The sequence below is a fragment of the Geotrypetes seraphini genome, chromosome 3, assembly GCF_902459505.1.
Source record: "Geotrypetes seraphini chromosome 3, aGeoSer1.1, whole genome shotgun sequence".
In the NCBI taxonomy this organism is placed as follows: Eukaryota; Metazoa; Chordata; class Amphibia; order Gymnophiona; family Dermophiidae; genus Geotrypetes; species Geotrypetes seraphini.
This window is the reverse complement of record NC_047086.1, coordinates 856,800-875,787: the sequence shown is the minus strand read 5'-3', so window position 1 is coordinate 875,787 and position 18,988 is coordinate 856,800. Positions and strand designations below refer to the sequence as shown.

Genomic DNA, 18,988 nt, shown 5'->3' with positions numbered 1-18,988 from the left:
GGTCGCCATGTATTATGTCAACAAGCAGGGAGGCACGGGTTCGGCCTCCCTCTGTCAGGAAGCTCTGAAAGTTTGGGATTGGGCCATTCGCCACAACACCTTCCTCAAAGCTGTATACATTCAGGGGGCGGACAATGCCTTGGCGGACAACTTGAGTCGTCTTCTCCAGCCTCACGAATGGACTCTCCATTCCACGCTCCTTCATCACATTTTCTCTCTATGGGGGATGCCTCAGATAGACTTCTTTGCAGCCCCCCACAACTTCAAGCTGCCTCAGTTCTGCTCCAGGATCTACACTCCTCATCGCCTCGAGGCAGATGCTTTCCTTCTGGACTGGACGAATCTCTTTCTATATGCGTTTCCTCTGATTCAAAAGACGCTGGTCAAGCTGAAGTCCGTCCATGCCACCATGATTCTGATTGCTCCTCGGTGGCCCAGACAACCGTGGTTCTTCCTTCTGCTTCAACTCAGCAGCAGGGAGCCCTTCCTTCTACCAGTTTTCCATCGCTGCTTACACAGCATCAGGGATCTCTGCTTCATCCCAACCTGCAGTCTCTACACCTGACAGCTTGGTTCCTCTCAACGTAACTCCCCTCCAATTTTCTCCAGCTGTGCGGGATGTTTTGGAAGCTTCACGGAAGCCTGCTACTAGACAATGCTATTCCCAAAAATGGACGTTGAAACCTTCTGTGGCGATGGCCAAAAATGCAAATAAGATGCTATGAATTATTAAAAAAGGGATGGTTAACAAGACTAAAAATATTATAATGCCATGGTGCGACTTCATCTGGAGTATTGTGTTCAGTTCTGGTCTCTTTATATGAAGAAAGATACAATGGCACTAGTAAAGGTTCAAAGAAGAGCGACCGAGATGGTAAAGGGGGTGGAACTCCTCTCGTATGAGGAAAGACTATAAAAAGGTTAGGGTTCTTCAGCTTGGAAAAGAGATGGCTGAGGGAAGATATGATTGAAGTCTACAAAATCCTGAGTGGAGTAGAACGGGTATAAGTGGATTTATTTTTCACTTCAAGAAAAATTACAATGACTAGGGGACTCTTGATGAAGTTACAGGGAAATACTTTTAAAATCAATAGGTGGAAATATTTTTTCACTCAGAGAATAGTTAAGCTCTGGAATGTGTTGCCAGAAGTAAAAGCGGATAGCATAGCTGGTTTTTAGAAAGGTTTGGACAAATTCCTGGAGGAAAAATCCATAGTGTGTTATTAAGACATGGGGGAAGCCTCTGCTTGCCCTGGATCGGTAGCATGGAATGTTGCTATTCTTTGGGTTTGGGCTACTGGGCTTTATGGACCATTGGTCTGACCCAGTAAGGCTATTCTTATGTTCTTATATTGGCACGATTGGTATGATGCCATTTATATTTCTGCTTCACAGTTGAGACACCTCCCATTAAACACCTCATTCAGCGACCTGATCATCTCACTTCTCACCCCCTACTAGTTTATTTTTATGTGCAAGACAGGAAGAGGTTACAGACGTGAATCCACAGTAACAAGGGTTAACATTTTTCTCATTGGATAGTGCCTTAAAGCCCTGATCTTAAATGTGTAATCTTCAGACCTGCTATCTTCATGAGCTTTGGATTTAAATGTGCAGTGAACACAGTTTTTTTGTGTACTGAACTTCTTTTGGCATATGGAAAACTCTGTGCACAACCCGCATTAAGCTCTGCACCACTTTTACTGTATGATATTACATACTTGCAGGAGATAAGGCTAGAATCACTCCGTCTCAGCTGTTACCTGAAATTTGATTCACTGGTTTATTTTGCTAAGAATGGAACACGCTAAACACACACCTTTTATGAAGCTGCGGTAGCGACGTTTAATCATGCGCTAACCCCCGCGCTAGCTAAAAAACTACCGCGGCTTCATAAAAGGAGCCCTAAATGCATGCATGTTATTCTATGGACACATTAGCGGTTAGCGCACGCTAAATCTGCGCTAAAACGCTTAGCGCGCCTTTGTAAAAGAGGGCACTACTGTGATCATTTATAACAAATGAATCAAAAGGAGAGTTGAAATTTTAAAATAACATTGTTTCTCCTTGTAGATTTTATTTACATTTATGTTCCATGTGAACATATTTTGTAACAATACAACTTCAGAGATCAAATAAGAGATTTGTTGACTGGATTAACTATTCAAAATCTTCCTTTTGACTTTTTTTTAAGTTATGAAAACAATATGTTGCATATTTTTTTTATTACATACTAACACTGTTTCTCTAAAGTTTGCTTTCTCTGACCTATCCCCTCGAAATAATTTCAACAATTCCTTCTTTCCTCAGAGGACTTGAGGCCTGTCTTAAACCAGGCTAAGGACTTGAAAAAAGGGCAGGGCTTGAAACTTTTTCGCCTTGCATACAATATTATGATGTACAGTCAGATTCTTGCCGAACAAACTTCCCTTTGCATGTCATTAAGCATTACTTATTTAAATGTGATTAATTAGAATAAATATTAACAAGTTATTTCGACCATTTTTCCAGCAATCAGCTCAGAGTTTCTTGTGGCAACGTGTCAGTACCAGAGTCATCCCTCTCATAGTTGAAAGCTCCAGGAAATCTGCAGCCCTGCCAAATGCATTTCCAGCTGTAGCTAACCCCCCTCCCCTTCCCCCACTGTCCTTTTTCTTTTGCTTCTTTTCTAAATCTGTAAGGATTTACTAAGCTTAGTATTCATAACTGCTCTGATATGTGAGAGGTTTATCAGTTCAAAGGCTATATTTAGAATGGAGTTGGAACATTTGTCTATTGGAAGTTTAAGCTTTAAGTGAATCGAGGAGCAAATCCTCTCAAAATGATTCACTTATTTTCTAGTACAGTATTGCTTTTTTTTTGCTCATTCTTTTCTGACCTCTGGAAAAGAGTGCTAGCAAACTTAACGTACCATAGGCTGGCCACAGAAAATATCATCGTATAGTAACATAGTAAATAATCATCCAGTTGCCCCAACAAGGTGGCCAAAGTCGTATCTAGCACTCTGCATAGGTTCCTCTTCTTCATACTTAAACACTTGCATACTTTATCTCATGTCAATTTTATTATTTTTTTAATAATGTATTTATTCATATTTTCAATAAACAAGCTTTCTTGATTAATGAAAACACTAATTCCAGAGGAAACATAAAAGAAAAAGAAAAATTCAAAAAGATACAGTATCAGAAAGAAAGTAATAAACCACATTTCAAGGATCAACAAATATTAAACAGGGGGCAAACAGAAAAATGAAAAGGCAGGTGATATCCTCCCATTATTAGGTAAATATAGGAATCTCTTCCAGATCAGGAATGAGCAGTTAAGAACATAAGAATTGCCATACTGGGATAGACCAAAGGTCCATCAAGCCCAGTATCCTGTTTCCAACAGTGGCTAACCCAGGTCCCAAGTACTTGGCAAGATGCCAAGGAGTAAAATAGATTTTACATTGCTTATCCTAGGAATAAGCAGTGAATTTCCCCAAACCATCTCAATAATGGCCTATGCATTTCTCTTCTAGGAAATTATCGCAGCCTTTTTTAAACCCCGCTAAGCTAACTGATTTCACCACATTCTCTGGCAATGAATTCCAGAGTTTAATTACAAGTTGTGTGAAGAGATATTTTCTCCAGTTTGTTTTAAATCTACTACTTAGTAGCTTCAATGCATGCCTCCTAGTATTTTTGGAAAGAGTGAACAAGCAATTCACATCTACTCTTTCAACTCCACTCAGTATTTTATAGACCTCTATCATATTACCCCTGAGCCATCTCTTCTCCAAGCTGAATAGCTTTAGCTGCTTTAGCCTTTCCTCATAGGGAAGTCATCCCAAACCTTTTATTATTTTCGTCGCCCTTTTCTGTACCTTTTCTAATTCCGCTATATCTTTTTTGAGATACAGTGACCAGAACTGCACATAGTTTTCAAGTTGTGGCTGTACCATAAAGTGATACAGGATTGAGAGAGGAGCTGCGGCAGGCACCTTTCAAATTTAAAAAAAAAAGTTACTCAGCTGCGGCGGACTTCCTCACCCCCGGCTCTCACTCTGCATGGTACCGGCTCCTCTCTCGAACTGCACCAGACTCTGCTGTTCTTCGGTCTGCCCTGCTCCTTGCCTTACTATATTTTTAAATTGAAAGATGAGGCAGCAGCTCCTCTCAGGATCCCCTCCTTGCATCGGAAGTCCAATGTAGTCGGGGATCTTGAGAGGAGCCGCCGCCACCGTGTCTTTCAACTTAAAAATATACTAAGGCAAGGAGCAGGGTAGAACGATCTTCAAAATGGCGGCAACTCGATCTCGAAAGCGTGCAACCCGGTCCCCGCGCCTGCCTACCCCCCCAACACAGCGCTTGAGGCGGTCCCCGGCTCTCGCCAACTCGCACGATTTCCTGCAATACGGAGCGGAGGCTGCTGGGAGGAGGGCTTTGAGGCAGGCGGCTGTCGGCTGAGGGCAGACGCAGTGCCAGGAGTGGCTTACAGGAGGAGTCGGTTTCGGCCGCGAGCGGCAGCTGCCAGGAGGAGGCCTTCACAGAGTGGCGCAGGCGGCCCTCCTTCAAGGCAGCACAGCTAAAGCACTCAGGTAGGAAGGGAGGCCTACTACTGGACAGGGGGAGCAGGAAGAGGTGCTGATGGACGGGAGGGGCAGAAAAATGAAGGGAGGCCTACTGCTGGACAGGGGGAGCAGGAAGAGGTGCTGATGGACAGGGGGGGGCAGAAAAATGAAGGGAGGCCTACTGCTGGACAGAGGGAGCAGGAAGAGGTGCTGATGGACAGGGGGGGCAGAAAAATGAAGGGAGGCCTACTGCTGGACAGAGGGAGCAGGAAGAGGTGCTGATGGACAGGGGGGAGGTAAAACAAAGGGAGAAGGGCTGCTGCTGGATAAGGGGAGCAGTGAAGGGGTGGTGGTGGACACAGGGGAGGTAAAAGGAAGGGAGAATGGACAGGGGGAGCACGCAAGGGGTGGTGGTGGACAGCCAAAAGAAAGACAAAAAGAAAAAAAAGAGCACGCAATAGGTGGTGGTGGACAGCCAAAAGAAAGACAGAAATACAGAAAGCGGCTAAGGAGGCAGAGAGAGAAAGAAATAAAGACAGACACACACATATATATTCTAGCACCCGTTAATGTAACGGGCTATAAAGCTAGTGTATTATATAATTGGAGGAAAATTACATAGATATGGTAATGTTGTTAAAAAATTTACAAGAAATGTAAAGAAGTACTGTTGCTGATAAACCTGAATTATTACTATGTATGTTCTTATGTAAACCGCTTAGTTTTAAGCAATCTATAATTTTTTTAAAGACAGAAAGAAATACTTTAGGTATTAAGGCTGCTTTGGCTACATTGTTTGTGGCACACAACTATTTCTCTTGACTTCTTATCCTGGAGAGTGAGGCAGTGGATCCCCCTCCTCAACTTCTGATGGCTGGGACAGATTATATGGCAGATCTCATGAGTTTTGGCAAAGATGTCAGCGAACTCCATCTCTGTCCGCCAAATGTTCTGGGTTCGCCAATGGGCTGGTGATTCCACTTCCAAGGCTACTTTGACTCTGCTGCCTTTTAAGGGGCAGTTATTGTTTGGCAAAGGACTGGACAACCTTATGGATTTGGTGATGGACCGTTGCCCAAAAACTCTGCTCAATAGTAGACCAAGACCCTCCAGGAGTTCTAGATGCTCTAATTTTCGTGGCGTTCTAGACTGTATGCAAGTGCCACGTCACATAGATTTTCCAAGGGCCCACAACAACGCTACACTGGCTACAGGCATTTCCAGCCTTCCACCTTCCGTTTTACACTCTCTGCCAAAAAGACTCAATGATGCCAGATCGATGGATGCCACTCTGTGGATAGGGGGCCAGCTCTCAGTGTTTCTTCCTGCCTGGATGTGCATTGTGTTCGACCAGTGGGTTTTGGACATTATTTGGTCGAGTCACAAGCTTGAATTTACTTGACTGCTGACAGCGTGGACTCTCCTTCTGGTTACCCGGACAAAGCTCTCAGGGTTCAAGCCACTGTTCAGCATTTGCTGGATATTCAAGCTATAGAGCCAGTACCATCAGACCTCTCAGGCTCAGGCAGATACTCCATTTACTTTATCGTGCCAAAGAAAGGCTCAGAAGATTGGAGGCCTATTCTGGATCTTCAGCATGTGAATGCGGTTCTCAAGATTCCTTGATTCCGAATGGAGACCATGCATTTGGTCATTGCAGCAGTGGCCCCCTCTCTGGATCTCACAGAGGCGTATTTGCACATTCCTGTTTTACCAGCCCATCACAGATTCTTGCAGTTTCATGTTCTGGAACAGCATTACCAGTTCTTGGCACTGCCCTCTGGGCTAATGACAGTGTTCCGTTCCTCCACCAAGATGATGGTGATGGTGGTGGCTTACCTGTGAAAGATGGGTCTCCAGATTCACCCTTACTTGGCTAATCAGAGCTCCCTTGTTGTTTGTGGGATGACATATGGTGGAGCAGGTGCTACAGATGTTGGAAGAGGTTGGGCTGGATTGTCAACCTCAGCATGAGCCATCTGACATCCACACAATCGCTGGAATACCTGGGAGTCCTTTTCAACATGGCAGCAGGCCGCGTCTATCTACCAGAAGCCCGCAGGCAGAAATGGTGTACTCAGGTTCCTTACCTTCTGGAGTGCCTGGTTTCTTTGGCATGGGATTATCTTCAGGTTCTGGGATCCATGGTTGCCACGCTGGATGTGGCTCCTTGAGCGAGGGCGCATATGCATCCTCTTCAGCATGCTTTATTCTCTCACTGGGCTCCACACAGGGATGCCTTGCAGATCCTTTTACCTTGGACTCTGGAAACACGAGCAAGCGTGGACTGGTGGCTTCTGCCGCAATTGCTCTACAGGGGTGGACCGCTATACATTGCCTCCTGGATTGTGGTGATGACAGATGTCAGTCTTTGGGGCTGGGGAGCACATTGCAATCATTGTCCTGATGGCAGCGCATGTGGTGGGAGTATACAACCTTAAAACACACTTCCTCAGCAGACAGTCTGGATCCAGGTGAGAGGGTTCTGTCCTCAGAGGTGTTCGAAATGATAGTGGGATACTGGGAGTGGTCCCCCTTCAACCTCAGGGCCATGGCAAAAAAAAACAAAAAAGTGGATTGCTTCTTCAGTCAAAGATTCGAGCCTGGAAGCAAGGGACTTGATGATCTGGTGCAGTCATGGCTTCAGGAGATTCTCCTGTATGTTTTTCCGCCTTGGCCAATGATCGGCTGGGTCTTTCGGAGGATTGCAGCTCATCCGGGTCACAGCCTTCTGGTGGCTTCAGATTGGCCTCGCAGTCCATGGTGCACAGATGCGATGAGGCTGCGCAAAGGTCCCTGCCTTCGGCTGAACGCCTATCCGGACCTTCTCACACAGGTCCAGATCATTTTGCTTTTATGGCATGACTCTTGAGCGCGCAGCATTAGAGCATAAAGGATATTCTGCCCTGGTGGTTGTTACTCTTCTGAAATCTAAGAAGTTGTCAACGGTGTCTACTTACGATAAGGCGTGGAAGGCCTTCCAACATTGGTATGCCCAGGAACAGGTGGACCCTTATTCAGTTCTGATCTCGCTAATTCTCGCTTTTCTTCAGGCTGGGTTGGATAAAGGCCTCACTGTAGTTTTTCTTCGGGTCCAAGTGGCCAGGCTCTCCTATTTTAGATCCTGGGAGCGCTAGATTCATGAATGAGGTTCTTCAGGTTTGACCACCAGTCAAGCATCCTTTCCCTTCCTGGGACCTTAACTTGGTGTTATCTAGCCTTACCAAGGCTTTTTTTGAGCCCCTCCAAGATGCTTCCCTCTTAGACTTGACGTTCAAGAAGGTTTTTCTGGTCATCATTACTTCTGCGCGTCATGTGTCAGAATGGCAGGCTTTGTCTCGAAGGACCCTTTCCTCCGTATTTCAGAGACAGGGGTTTCCCTTTGGACAGTTTCTTCTTTCCTGCCGAAGGTGGTTTTGGCTTTCCATGTCAATCAGGAATTGTGTTTGCCTGCCTTTCAACCGACAGGTTCTAAGACACACAACCGCCTGTTGAAGAAACTGGATGTGCGCAGAGTGTTTCTGCATTATCTGGAGGTCACTAACGAGTTTCGCCTCTCTGACCATCTGTAGGGCGCTCCCTCTTCCAAAGCCACGATTTCAAGATGGATCCATAGGGCCATTTTGTCAGCCTGCATTCTTTCAGGAAAACAGCCTTCTGTTTCCATTAAGGCACATTCTACCAGGAGTGTGGCTTCTTCGTGGGCCGAAGCTAGATCTGTCTCTCTTGAGGAGATTGTGGTCTTCTCTGCGTTCTCTTCAATAAATATTTTCTTGATAGAAGCACTCCAATATTGGGATGGGCCCCCAAAACAACTTCTGATTTCAAAATTATGAAGACTGTGCTGACGTTTCAGGCAGTTGATGAACTGGTATATATTTAGAGAATGGATACAACGTGTCTCTTGAAAGCTGCAGTGCCATCCTTAAATATCATTGTTTGTTTGATGCTGATCATTTAACATTCATTGATACATGTTCCAAAGTTGAACTGGAAGCAGTGGTGCTTGATGTCCCCTGCAATTAATTTGGCCAATATAGGTGTCTTCAAAGCAATTTGCTATTGGTACCAATTTGCTATTGGGATCTTCCTGCAATTCTTCAAATGATTGCACAACAGTCTCAGGCGGGACAAAGGCAAGCCTGGTATCATGTGGATCCAACAGGCAAATTTGTGATCGCCTTAATATTGTACTTTCAGTCCTTCATTTTGAACTCTACATCAGAGTGCCTGTGATAGGTGGAAGAAGCAACCTGTGTTCTCAAAACTGGGGAAGACAATATCTGGATTGCAGCTTGTTCAAAATCTGTCATCAGTTTTTGTGGCTGGAGTCCTGGCTGCATGTTCTTCAGCTCTTTTAACAAACCACTCTTCACTTCATGCCAACAAATAGAGATTGTCTCTTGTTCCAAAAATCAGCATATGGTTGTGTTCATTTCCTGAATAAAAATAAAAAAGAATACAAGAATAAAGTCAGATTTTTGAACTGATCTCCAGGAACTCCTGGGGGACAACAAGTTCCCCAATTTCTACAGAGTGGGTCCTTGGTCTTAAGGATTGGAACAGCAAGCCCACCCTAACTGTTCGGGGGACTGCATTTGTACATCCCTACTGGAAAAAGATTATGTTCTTACCCTGGTAAGCTCTTTTCCAGTGGATAGGTGAGAGACATTCTAGACTCCCGCCCTGTCTTTACTGTGCCTGCTTACAGTTTTCGGCCTGTTTATGCTTCTCCAAGCTGATTCTTGGATGCCTGTCAGCCCTTGGGGACTGGGAAGAATTTGTATATATGTTTCCATTTATTGTGGAGTAGTTTCAGAGCTCCTTTGAAGCCCATGTTTGAACAGTACAATTTGTTTTTGCCTGTTGCTACAAGGACTTCTACTTCAGGTATATTGGGTGGCTCGGGTACTGACTGAAGGTGGAGCTACAGAGCCCAGTGAATTATAACAGAGGCAGAGTGAAAAATCCAGAGTGGATTCCTTCTGCAGCATGCGGCTACTATCTAGAACAGTGTTTATTCCAGAACAAGCAGGTAGCCTATTCTCACATGTGGGTGATGTCATCTATGGAATAATAATAATAATAATAACTTTATTCTTGTATACCATATTACCATGGAAGTTCTATGCGGTTAACAGATGAAGAGACTGTACATTTACAGCGAAGTTACATTTTCAGCGATGCTACATTTACAGTGAAGTTATTATTACAGCAAAGTTACATTTGAAATGAAGATACATTTGCTGTGAGTTATATACAGCGGTGATACATAAGGCAGTGTTACATACGGCGATGTTACATACAGCGATGTTCAATAAGGTAGAGCAGAGGCATTTAGAATAAGGAGTTACGAAGACGGGATGGTTAGCTGGATTGAGTGATCCATTTTGCTAAGCCATTTAGTGGCTAAAAAGATTGGGGGAGTCGGAGAGACTGGGGTAAGTTGGGGTTAGAGGAGGTGGCAGGGAAGAGGGGGGAGAAGTTAGAGGAATTTGTCAAAAAGGTAAGTTTTGATTGACTTCCTGAACATTAGATAGGTGGGGGAATTGGAGATGAGGGTTGTAAGGCATTTGTTCCATTTGCCCGCTTGGAATGCTAGGGATCTATTGAGGAATTTCTTGTAGAGGCAGCCCTTCAGGGAAGGAAAGGAAAACAGGTAAGTGTTTCGTCTACGAGAGGGGCCTGCAATTTCGAGATGCTCAGATAGGTAGATTGGTGAAGAGCCTGCTAGGGTTTTGAAGCAGAGGCAGGCGAATTTAAAGATGATCCTTGCCTCTACCGGCAGCCAGTGGAGTTTAGTGTAATAGTGGCTGACATGGTCGTATTTTTTGAGGTCGAAGATGAGGCGGACGGCAGCGTTTTGGACTATTCTTAGACGTTTGATGGTGTTTTTAGAGGATTCCAGGTATATGATGTTACAATAGTCCAGTATGCTTAAGATTAGTGATTGGACCAGAAGACGAAAGGAAAGGTGGTCGAAGTGGTGTTTAATGGTGCGCAGTTTCCAGAGGGAGCAGAAGCATTTTTTGACCTGGGCACTGGCATGATCTTCGAAGGTCAAACATCTGTCTAGGAGGACTCCAAGGATTTTTATGGTGGGGTTGATTGGGTAGTCTAGGCCGTTCAAATTCAGGGAAGTGTTTGTTAGTTTATGGGTAGGACTTGCCAGAAAAATTTTGGTTTTTTCGGTGTTCAATTTTAATTTGAATTGTGAGGTCCATAGTTCTAGCTTGGTGAAGATAGCAGAGGTGAGTTGTTCCGTCTGTTGTGTGAATGAAGTTAGGGGAATGATAATGGTGATGTCGTCTGCGTATATGAATGATTTTAAGTTTGAGTCGGCTAGTGTATGTGCCAGAGGGGCCAAGTAAATGTTGAAAAGGGAGGGGGAAAGGGGGGAGCTTTGTGGGACTCCACAGGGATTGCGCCAGTAATGGGAGAAGGTTCCATTGCTGTGGACCTGGTAAGTACGGTTAGTAAGGAAGCTTGTGAACCAGTTTAGTACTTGGCCGGTGATGCCAATGGAGTCAAGGCAGCTGAGCAGAATATCGTGGTCGACCAGGTCGAAGGCGCTGCTCAGGTCGAATTGGAGTACTAGGACACTTTTGCCCAGTGAGAACAGGTGGAGGAGGTAATTGGTCAGGGCAGCTAAAACAGTTTCTGTGCTGTGGTTTGTGCGGAAGCCGGATTGGGAGTCATGAAGGATGTTGAACTTTTCTAGGTAGTTCATGAGGTCATGGTTAATTAGGCCTTCCATGAGTTTTTGGAAGAGTGGTATGTTGGCGATGGGTCTGTAGTTGGCGGTGGAGGAGATGGGTTCCTTGTTATTTTTGGGGATAAGGGGATACAAGAATGTGGCCAAGATGTGGAGCCCGGATGTGGACAGCCTCGCAAGTAGACTTGCTTGTAGAAAACTTAGAAGTTTTGATTCTGCTGCACCGTGCATGCGCGAGTGCCTTCCCGCCCAGTACAGGGCACATCTCTTCAGTTCTCAGTTTTCCGTGGAGCTGAAAAGTCCGTCTTTGACGCTCTGCGCTGAACTTAGTTCGCTTCGTGCCTTCTCTTCACCGTAGTTTGTGTTTTTATTTTCTTTATTACCGGATCGCTGTGCTTTTCTTTTCATTTTTGTTAAAAAAAAAAAAAAGTTTTATTTTTTCGTCGACTGACTGGTGGGGCCTGCCACACGCCCACAGCCTGTGAGCTTCGACTTTGTATGTCCCGGCCAGTCACAGGCTTTAAGAAGTGTATCCAGTGCCAGCGTGCAGTCTCCCTCACTGACTCACACTGTTGATGTCTTCTGTGCCTGGGCCTGACCATTGCCTGGAGTCGTGCGTTCGCTGTGCTACTCTTCAGCCTCAAGCCCGCAAACGTCATCGGGTTCAAGTGGAAAAGATTTTCAGGATGGACTCTTCTGCTACATCCTTGACCTCTGATTCGGTCAACCCTTCTGCGGGGTGCCCTTCTGCCTCCACAACTCCGACCTCGAGTCTCATCAGACCTTCCTCGTTTGGATCGTCCTTGACCTCGAATAAATCTGCCAAGTCTTCTCCTGAGCTTCCCTCAGGTCAGATACCTAAGCAGACAGTTCCAGCGGTGGTCTTCAAGCTATCCAAGCACTCCAAGCCGAAACATGCTTCCTCTGCCACCTCGGAGCCTTTAGCCTCAGCAAGTGGTCCAGTTTCAGACTTGGATCCACAATTGCAGGCTACCATCCAGACCATTCTAGAGCGGGAATTTGTTCAGTTACTGAGCAAATATTGTCCTGCTTGAATCTGCTTCCTGCAGTCCAGCCTAGGCACTCAGCAGGTTCACAAGAGGTCGAGACCTTGCCTGTGCCTCAAGCTGAATCTACACACTCTATGCAAGGAGTTGAGTCTTTGCGAGTGTCTGGTCTGGAATCTACACACTCTATGCAAAGAGTCAAGTCTTTGCGAGTGTCTCGACTGGAATCTTCACACTCCATACAAGGAGCCAAGTCTTTGAGAGTGCTTCGAGATTCTTCAATCCAAACTACTGAGTCTGTGGGGTTTCGATCTACAGCTTCCAGCCCTATACCCTCTCCAAAGGCATTGCCCGTTTCGAGGCACAGAGTGAAATCTCCTTGACCTCGCACGAGACCTGCTTCCAGGCAGCACTCCTGTCGCCGGTCGAGGCCCTCATCGAGGCATTCATCGAAGCGCAGATCCTCTTCCAGAGAGAGGCCTACCTCGTCCAGGCCTTCCTACTCTTCGAGGCCTCACTAATCGTAGAACCCAGTCTGTCTATTCACTGGGATACCAATACTCCAGAGAGGCCTTACCTTCGTTTTCCACTCGAGGCGCCATGAGGTCATAAGTTCAAAGAAGCGTGGGATGAGTTCAAAGAAGCGTGGGATGAACACAAGATTTAGATTAAGAAAATAATATTAAATATTGAACTAGGCCAGTACTGGGCAGACTTGCACGGTCTGTGTCTGTGTATGGCCGTTTGGTGGAGGATGGGCTGGGGAGGGCTTCAATGGCTGGGAGGGTGTAGATGGGCTGGAGTAAGTCTTAACAGAGATTTCGGCAGTTGGAACCCAAGCACAGTACCGGGTAAAGCTTTGGATTCTTGCCCAGAAATAGCTAAGAAGAAAAAAAATTAAAAATAAATAAATAAATAAATTTAAATTGAATCAGGTTGGGCAGACTGGATGGACCATTCGGGTCTTTATCTGCCGTCATCTACTATGTTACTATGTTACTATGAACATAAGAACATAAGCAATGCCTCCGCTGGGTCAGACCTGAGGTCCATCGTGCCCAGCAGCCCGCTCACGCGGCGGCCCAACAGGTCCAGGACCAGTGCAGTAATCCTCTATCTATACCCTTCTATCCCCTTTTCCAGCAGGAAATTGTCCAATCCTTTCTTAAACCCCAGTACCGTACGTCCTCTGGAAGCGCATTCCAGGTGTCCACCACATGTTGGATAAAGAAGAACTTCCTAGCATTTGTTTTGAATCTGTCCCCTTTCAACTTTTCCAAATGCCCTCTTGTTCTTTTATTTTTTTGAAAGTTTGAAGAATCTGTCCCTCTCTACTCTCTCTATGCCCTTCATGATCTTGTAAGTCTCTATCATATCTCCTCTAAGTCTCCTCTTCTCCAGGGAAAAGAGACCCAGTTTCTCCAATCTCTCAGCGTATGAAAGGTTTTCCATCCCTTTTATCAGACATGTCGCTCTCCTCTGAACTCTCTCGAGTAATGCCATATCCTTCTTAAGGTACGGCGACCAATATTGGACGCAGTACTCCAGATGCGGACGCACCATCGCCCGATACAACGGCAGGATAACTTCCTCGTCCTGGCTGTAATACCCTTCTTGATTATACCTAGCATTCTATTCGCTCTCTTAGCGGCCGCTGCGCACTGTGCCGTCGGCTTCATTGTCATGTCCACCATTACCCCCAAGTACTTTCATTCAATAACATCCCTCCCATCGTATAGTTGTACCTCGGGTTTCTGCTTCCCACATGCAATACTTTACACTTCTCAATGTTGAACTTCATCTGCCATCTCAACGCCCATTCCCCTAGTTTGTTCAAGTCCCTTTGCAATTCTTCGCAGTCCTCCTTTGTCCGAGCTCCACTAAATAGTTTGGTGTCATCCGCAAATTTTATTATCTCACACTTCGTCCCTGTTTCTAGATCATTTATGAATATATTAATCATCGAGGCCATGCTCTGTCGGATCAATTGTCCTTTTCCTCCTTCCTCTGTCAGATGGCTGAGGACCTAGACATTAAATTGGACGCTGGATCGAAATACTCTAAGGAGTATTTAGAGGAAATGAATATACCTCGGCCTCCTGCAAAGTCTCTCAAGCTTCCTTTAAACAGGCTTCTGTCTCAAACTTTCAAGCGAAACCTCGAGATTCCTTATGTGATTCCTGCTGTTCCAGACAAGTTGGAATTGAGGTATAAAACCCTCCATTGTAAGGGCTTTGAGAATTCACAACTATCTCACCAATCCCTTCTTGTGGAATCTTCATTGAAGAGGACCCATCCTTCCAGGGTTTATGCCACCATACCTCCTGGAAGAGAGGGTAGGACCATGGATAAGTTTGGCTGTCGTCTTTTTCAAAAATTCAATGATGGCCTCCAGGGTCCTCAATTATAATTTTATTTTCACTACTTATTTCAAGTACTTGATTGATATACTTTCTGGTTTTTCTAAAGACCTTGGTCAGCATAGACATTTGGAGTTTCAGCAAGTCACTTCTACCTTGGCACAACTCATGTTGCATCTTCTCCAGTTATCTTATGATGCCTTTGAACTTTCCTCCAGGGTCACTGCATTCTCGGTAGCGATGCGCCACCTGGCCTGGCTTCGCACCATCGATATGGAATCCAATCTTCAAGATCGTCTGGCTAATATTCCTTGTGAGGGCAATGACCTCTTTGATGAATCCATAGAGGCTGCCACCAAGAAGTTGTGTGAACATGAAAAATCTTTTGCTTCTATTGTCAGACCAAAGCCTAAGCCAGCTCCTCCAAAGCCTTCTCGACCTCTTCTATCCTACCAGAGGAGTTATCCTCCAAGGGTGGCTCCTTACACTCGAGCACCTCCCAAGAAACAAGAGCAGCAGAAGCAACAGAAACCTCAGCATTCTGCTGCACCTAAGGCTGTGCAATCTTTTTTACTGTCTCACACAGAGCATAACCTCCATCGTTCTGCCTCTGTCCTCTCCTCCTCCCATAGGAGGTCGCCTCCATTATTTTTACCATCGATGGGAGTCCATTACATCCGACCTCTTGAGTGTTGTCAATAATAAGGGAAGGATACTCTCTTCTTTTCACTCAGATTCCACCAGAGCTTCCTCCAAGAGAGTATCCTTCCAATCCATCCCAGACCGCACTTCTTCTTCAGGAAGCTCAAGCTCTGCTTCATCTTCATCTTCAAGGAAGTTCTTCTGGAACAGCAGAGCAGGGGGTTTTACTCCCATTACCACCTAGTTCCAAAAAAGACGGGCGATCTGCGACCCACCTCCATAATAATAATACTAATTGTAATGCAATTTCTTCCATTCATTTTTCATATACACATAATATAATCTTATTAATACATAATAAAGCTTAATACCATGATAAAGCTTAACCCCCCTCTTACCATCCCCTCCCTAACCCCAGATCCTACTTTTCCCTCTCTTGGAAACCTTCTCTGATCTAACGTTGTAACCCTTCTTCCATAACTCTTTTTGTAATCCGCTTTGAACCGAAAGGTAATGGCGGAATAGAAATCTGTAATGTAATATAATGTAATGTAATGTAATAATGGTAACCACAAAATTTAAAAAACCCAAAGTACACTGTATGCAGAGAAAATGTTAATTATCATTTATATTTGAGGTTTTTTTTTCAAAGTCAAGGCAGATGACTTTAAAATATGCAATGCCATCTCAGTAACAACTATAGAAAAACAGAAAATATAGTGCAAAATATAGACAGCAGATATAAATTCTCAAAACGGACACATTTTGATCATTAAATTAAAAATAAAATCATTTTTCTACCTTTTGTTGGCTGGTGATTTCATGAGTCTCTGGTTGCACTTCCTTCTGACTGTGCATCCATAAGAACATAAGAATAGCCTTACTGGGTCAGACCAATGGTCCATCAAGCCCAGTAGCCCGTTCTCACGGTGGCCAATCCAGGTCACTAGTGCGTGGCCAAAACCCAAAGAGTAGCAACATTCCATGCTACCGATCCAGGGCAAGCAGAGGCTTCCCCCATGTCTTAATAACAGACTATGGACTTTTCCTCCAGGAATTTGTCCAAACCTTTCTTAAAACCAGCTACGCTGTCCACCTTTATCACAACCTCTGGCAACGCGTTCCAGAACTTAATTATTCTCTGAGTGAAAAAATATTTCTTCCTATTGGTTTTAAAAGTATTTCCCGCCTTGGGGATTACTTTTCTGGAGCACATCGTTTCTCCCTGGTGGTGCTTTCCCTTCTTATCAAGAGCTTTTCCAGAGAGGGCTGGCGGGATGGGGGCATTGTTTCGCTTTCCATCAACTTAAGCATTATTTTGGTTCCCTTCCCGCTGATCCAGTGACCTTTTTGGTGGGTTGTAAGCTTTGAAAGTTCTTTGAAGATGTGGACCCGGATTGTCCTTCTATTGCAGGGATCCATAGAGCCTTGCTTTCTTTGGGTGTGCCTTTGAATTTTTCATCTTTGCGAGCTACTTGGGAACAGGATCTTGGGCTCTCTCTCCAAGCTTGGGATATTGGGGCCAGTTTGCATGGTATTCGTCACCTTGTTTACAAAGTCATTATCGCTTCCTTAATTGGGCTTATATCACTCCCACGCAGCTTCATCGTATGGGTTTTTTGGCTAACAACGTTTGTGCTAAGTGTTCTTTGGAAAATGCTAATTTTTTTTCATGTTTTTTGGACCTGCTCAATGGTGCATGTTTTTTTGGAAAAGAGTTTGTGCATATATGCGGTGGAGGATCACTATACAGGTCCTATACCTGATGGGCTGCCGCGTGAGTGGACTGCTGGGCAAGATGGACCTCTGGTCTGATCCAGCAGAGGCACTGCTTATGTTCTTATGTGTTGGGGCAGGTGATACTTTGCGATCCCATTCTTTGTTGGGTTTTTCAGAGACCTTTATTCTCCCAGGGCGGGGAACCCTTGCTTGGATTCGAAAAGTGTGTCTCTTGGGCTGCAAAGTGATTCTGCAGGTTTGGACCACTTCCTCTGTCCCTTCTTACTGGGCTTGGCAAGCTCATATTGCTAGACTGATTGCTTGGGAAGTGCAAGATGCGGACCATACATTTAAACGGTGGAAGCTTTTCTTACTTATCTGGAATCCATATTTGCAATCTCTGCCCCAGAGAGCGCGTAGTCATCTTTTGAACATGTTAGGGGACGCGTCCCTTTAGGGCTACTCAGGTCCCTCTTTCTTTCTCGCTTTCTATCTGGATCTCTTGATTTTGGTGGCATTTGTCTTTGCCTTTGGCATCTCCTACACTAGTGTTTTTGGATCGGGGGAGACCCCTGCCAGGAATTTCAGTTATTCTGTTGGTCCTGTGTTCCCGGACTTGTGATTGGCTTTGATGGGGGTGGGAGGGAGGGGGCTTTGGCTACTTAGTTGTTTACTGTTTTGACACCTGTCTGTATATACCTTCTTGAGATTATGGGTTTTTTTTTTATATGTTGCAGTATTTGGGCTCGGTGGGATGGGGTCGGGAGGGTGGGATTATAATTTTTTGTTTGGTTTGCCCTTTTTTATTGCATCTTTTGTACTGTTCAGGGTTTTCTTGTTGGCTAATAAAAAATATTTCATTCTAAAAATATTTCCCTGCAGTTTCATAGAGTGTCCCCTAGTCTTTGTAATTTTTGACCGAGTGAAAAATCGATCCACTTGTACTTGTTCTACTCCTCTCTCGTTCTACTCCCTCTCACAAAATATGCACTATGGACTTTGAGGCCCAGATTCTGTAAACTGTGTCCCAATTGTAGGCAGCTGTCTAATCCTACAGCTGTCTAATCAGCCAATCGGAGGCACATTTTCTAAAAAAAAAAAAAAATGCTCCCCAGGCAGGCTGCCTATATTGGGGGAGGGGCCTTAGGTGCCTGGGTCAATCAGGCCCTAGAATCCTGTGGGTTGGGCAGGGGAGGGGCGTGCCCACATCATAAAGACGGAGGCGGGCCTGCTGGCTGGCTGGTACAAGGACCCGTCCGGCCAACTTGCTGGTAAGTTGGCCGGGGGGAGGGAGGGTGGTGGAGGGGGGAGGGGGGTGTTCCAGGGTGGGGGTTTTGTTGAGGGGGTCCGGGGGGTTGGGGCGTTTTGTTGTGGGGATCGTTGGGGGGGTTCGGCAGGAGGGCTTGGGCACCCTCCTGCCGCGATCGTCGGGGGGGTTGGGGGTTCTACCAGCAGGAAGGGTTGAGCACCTTCCTGCCAGCGATCATGGGGAGTGTTTTGGCAGGAGGGGTTGGGCACCCTCCTGCCTCGTTCGTTTAGGGGGTGGGGGGAGGGGAGATTGGCAGCCATAGCCACGACTGCTATACTAATCGTGGCAGGGAGATCCGGTTCTGTAACTGGCGTCTGTAACATGGACGTCGGTTACAGAATCAGGTTTAGTGTGGGCGGGTGTAGGCTTGATTCTGTATAGGACGCCCATCCCGGGTGTCCTATACAGAATCCAGGCCTAAGTGTGTATTTGCAGAATAGTACTTAGCTGATATGCTGACATTTACACACATGCTAGCATTTAAAACATTTATGTGCACAACTAAAAAATATTCAAAGTATTTTCTAGAAGGATAAATGCAATGGCGAATATTGGAAATGAAGTTGGTAATTATTTTTAATTTGTTAACATAAAACTAGTAGTTATACTTTTTCCTTTAAACATCATTTGCTTATTTCTTAAGTATCTTTATTCTTAAATCCTCTAATTTTCAGTTCATCTGTG

General features: G+C 45.2%; 1 protein-coding gene across 3 annotated transcripts in view; it reads left to right on the top strand.

The window, feature by feature from the left end:
* Positions 1-18,988, top strand: part of DSE (dermatan sulfate epimerase) — a 244,157-nt gene that overhangs the window by 25,820 nt on the left and 199,349 nt on the right. The window lies entirely within an intron of this gene.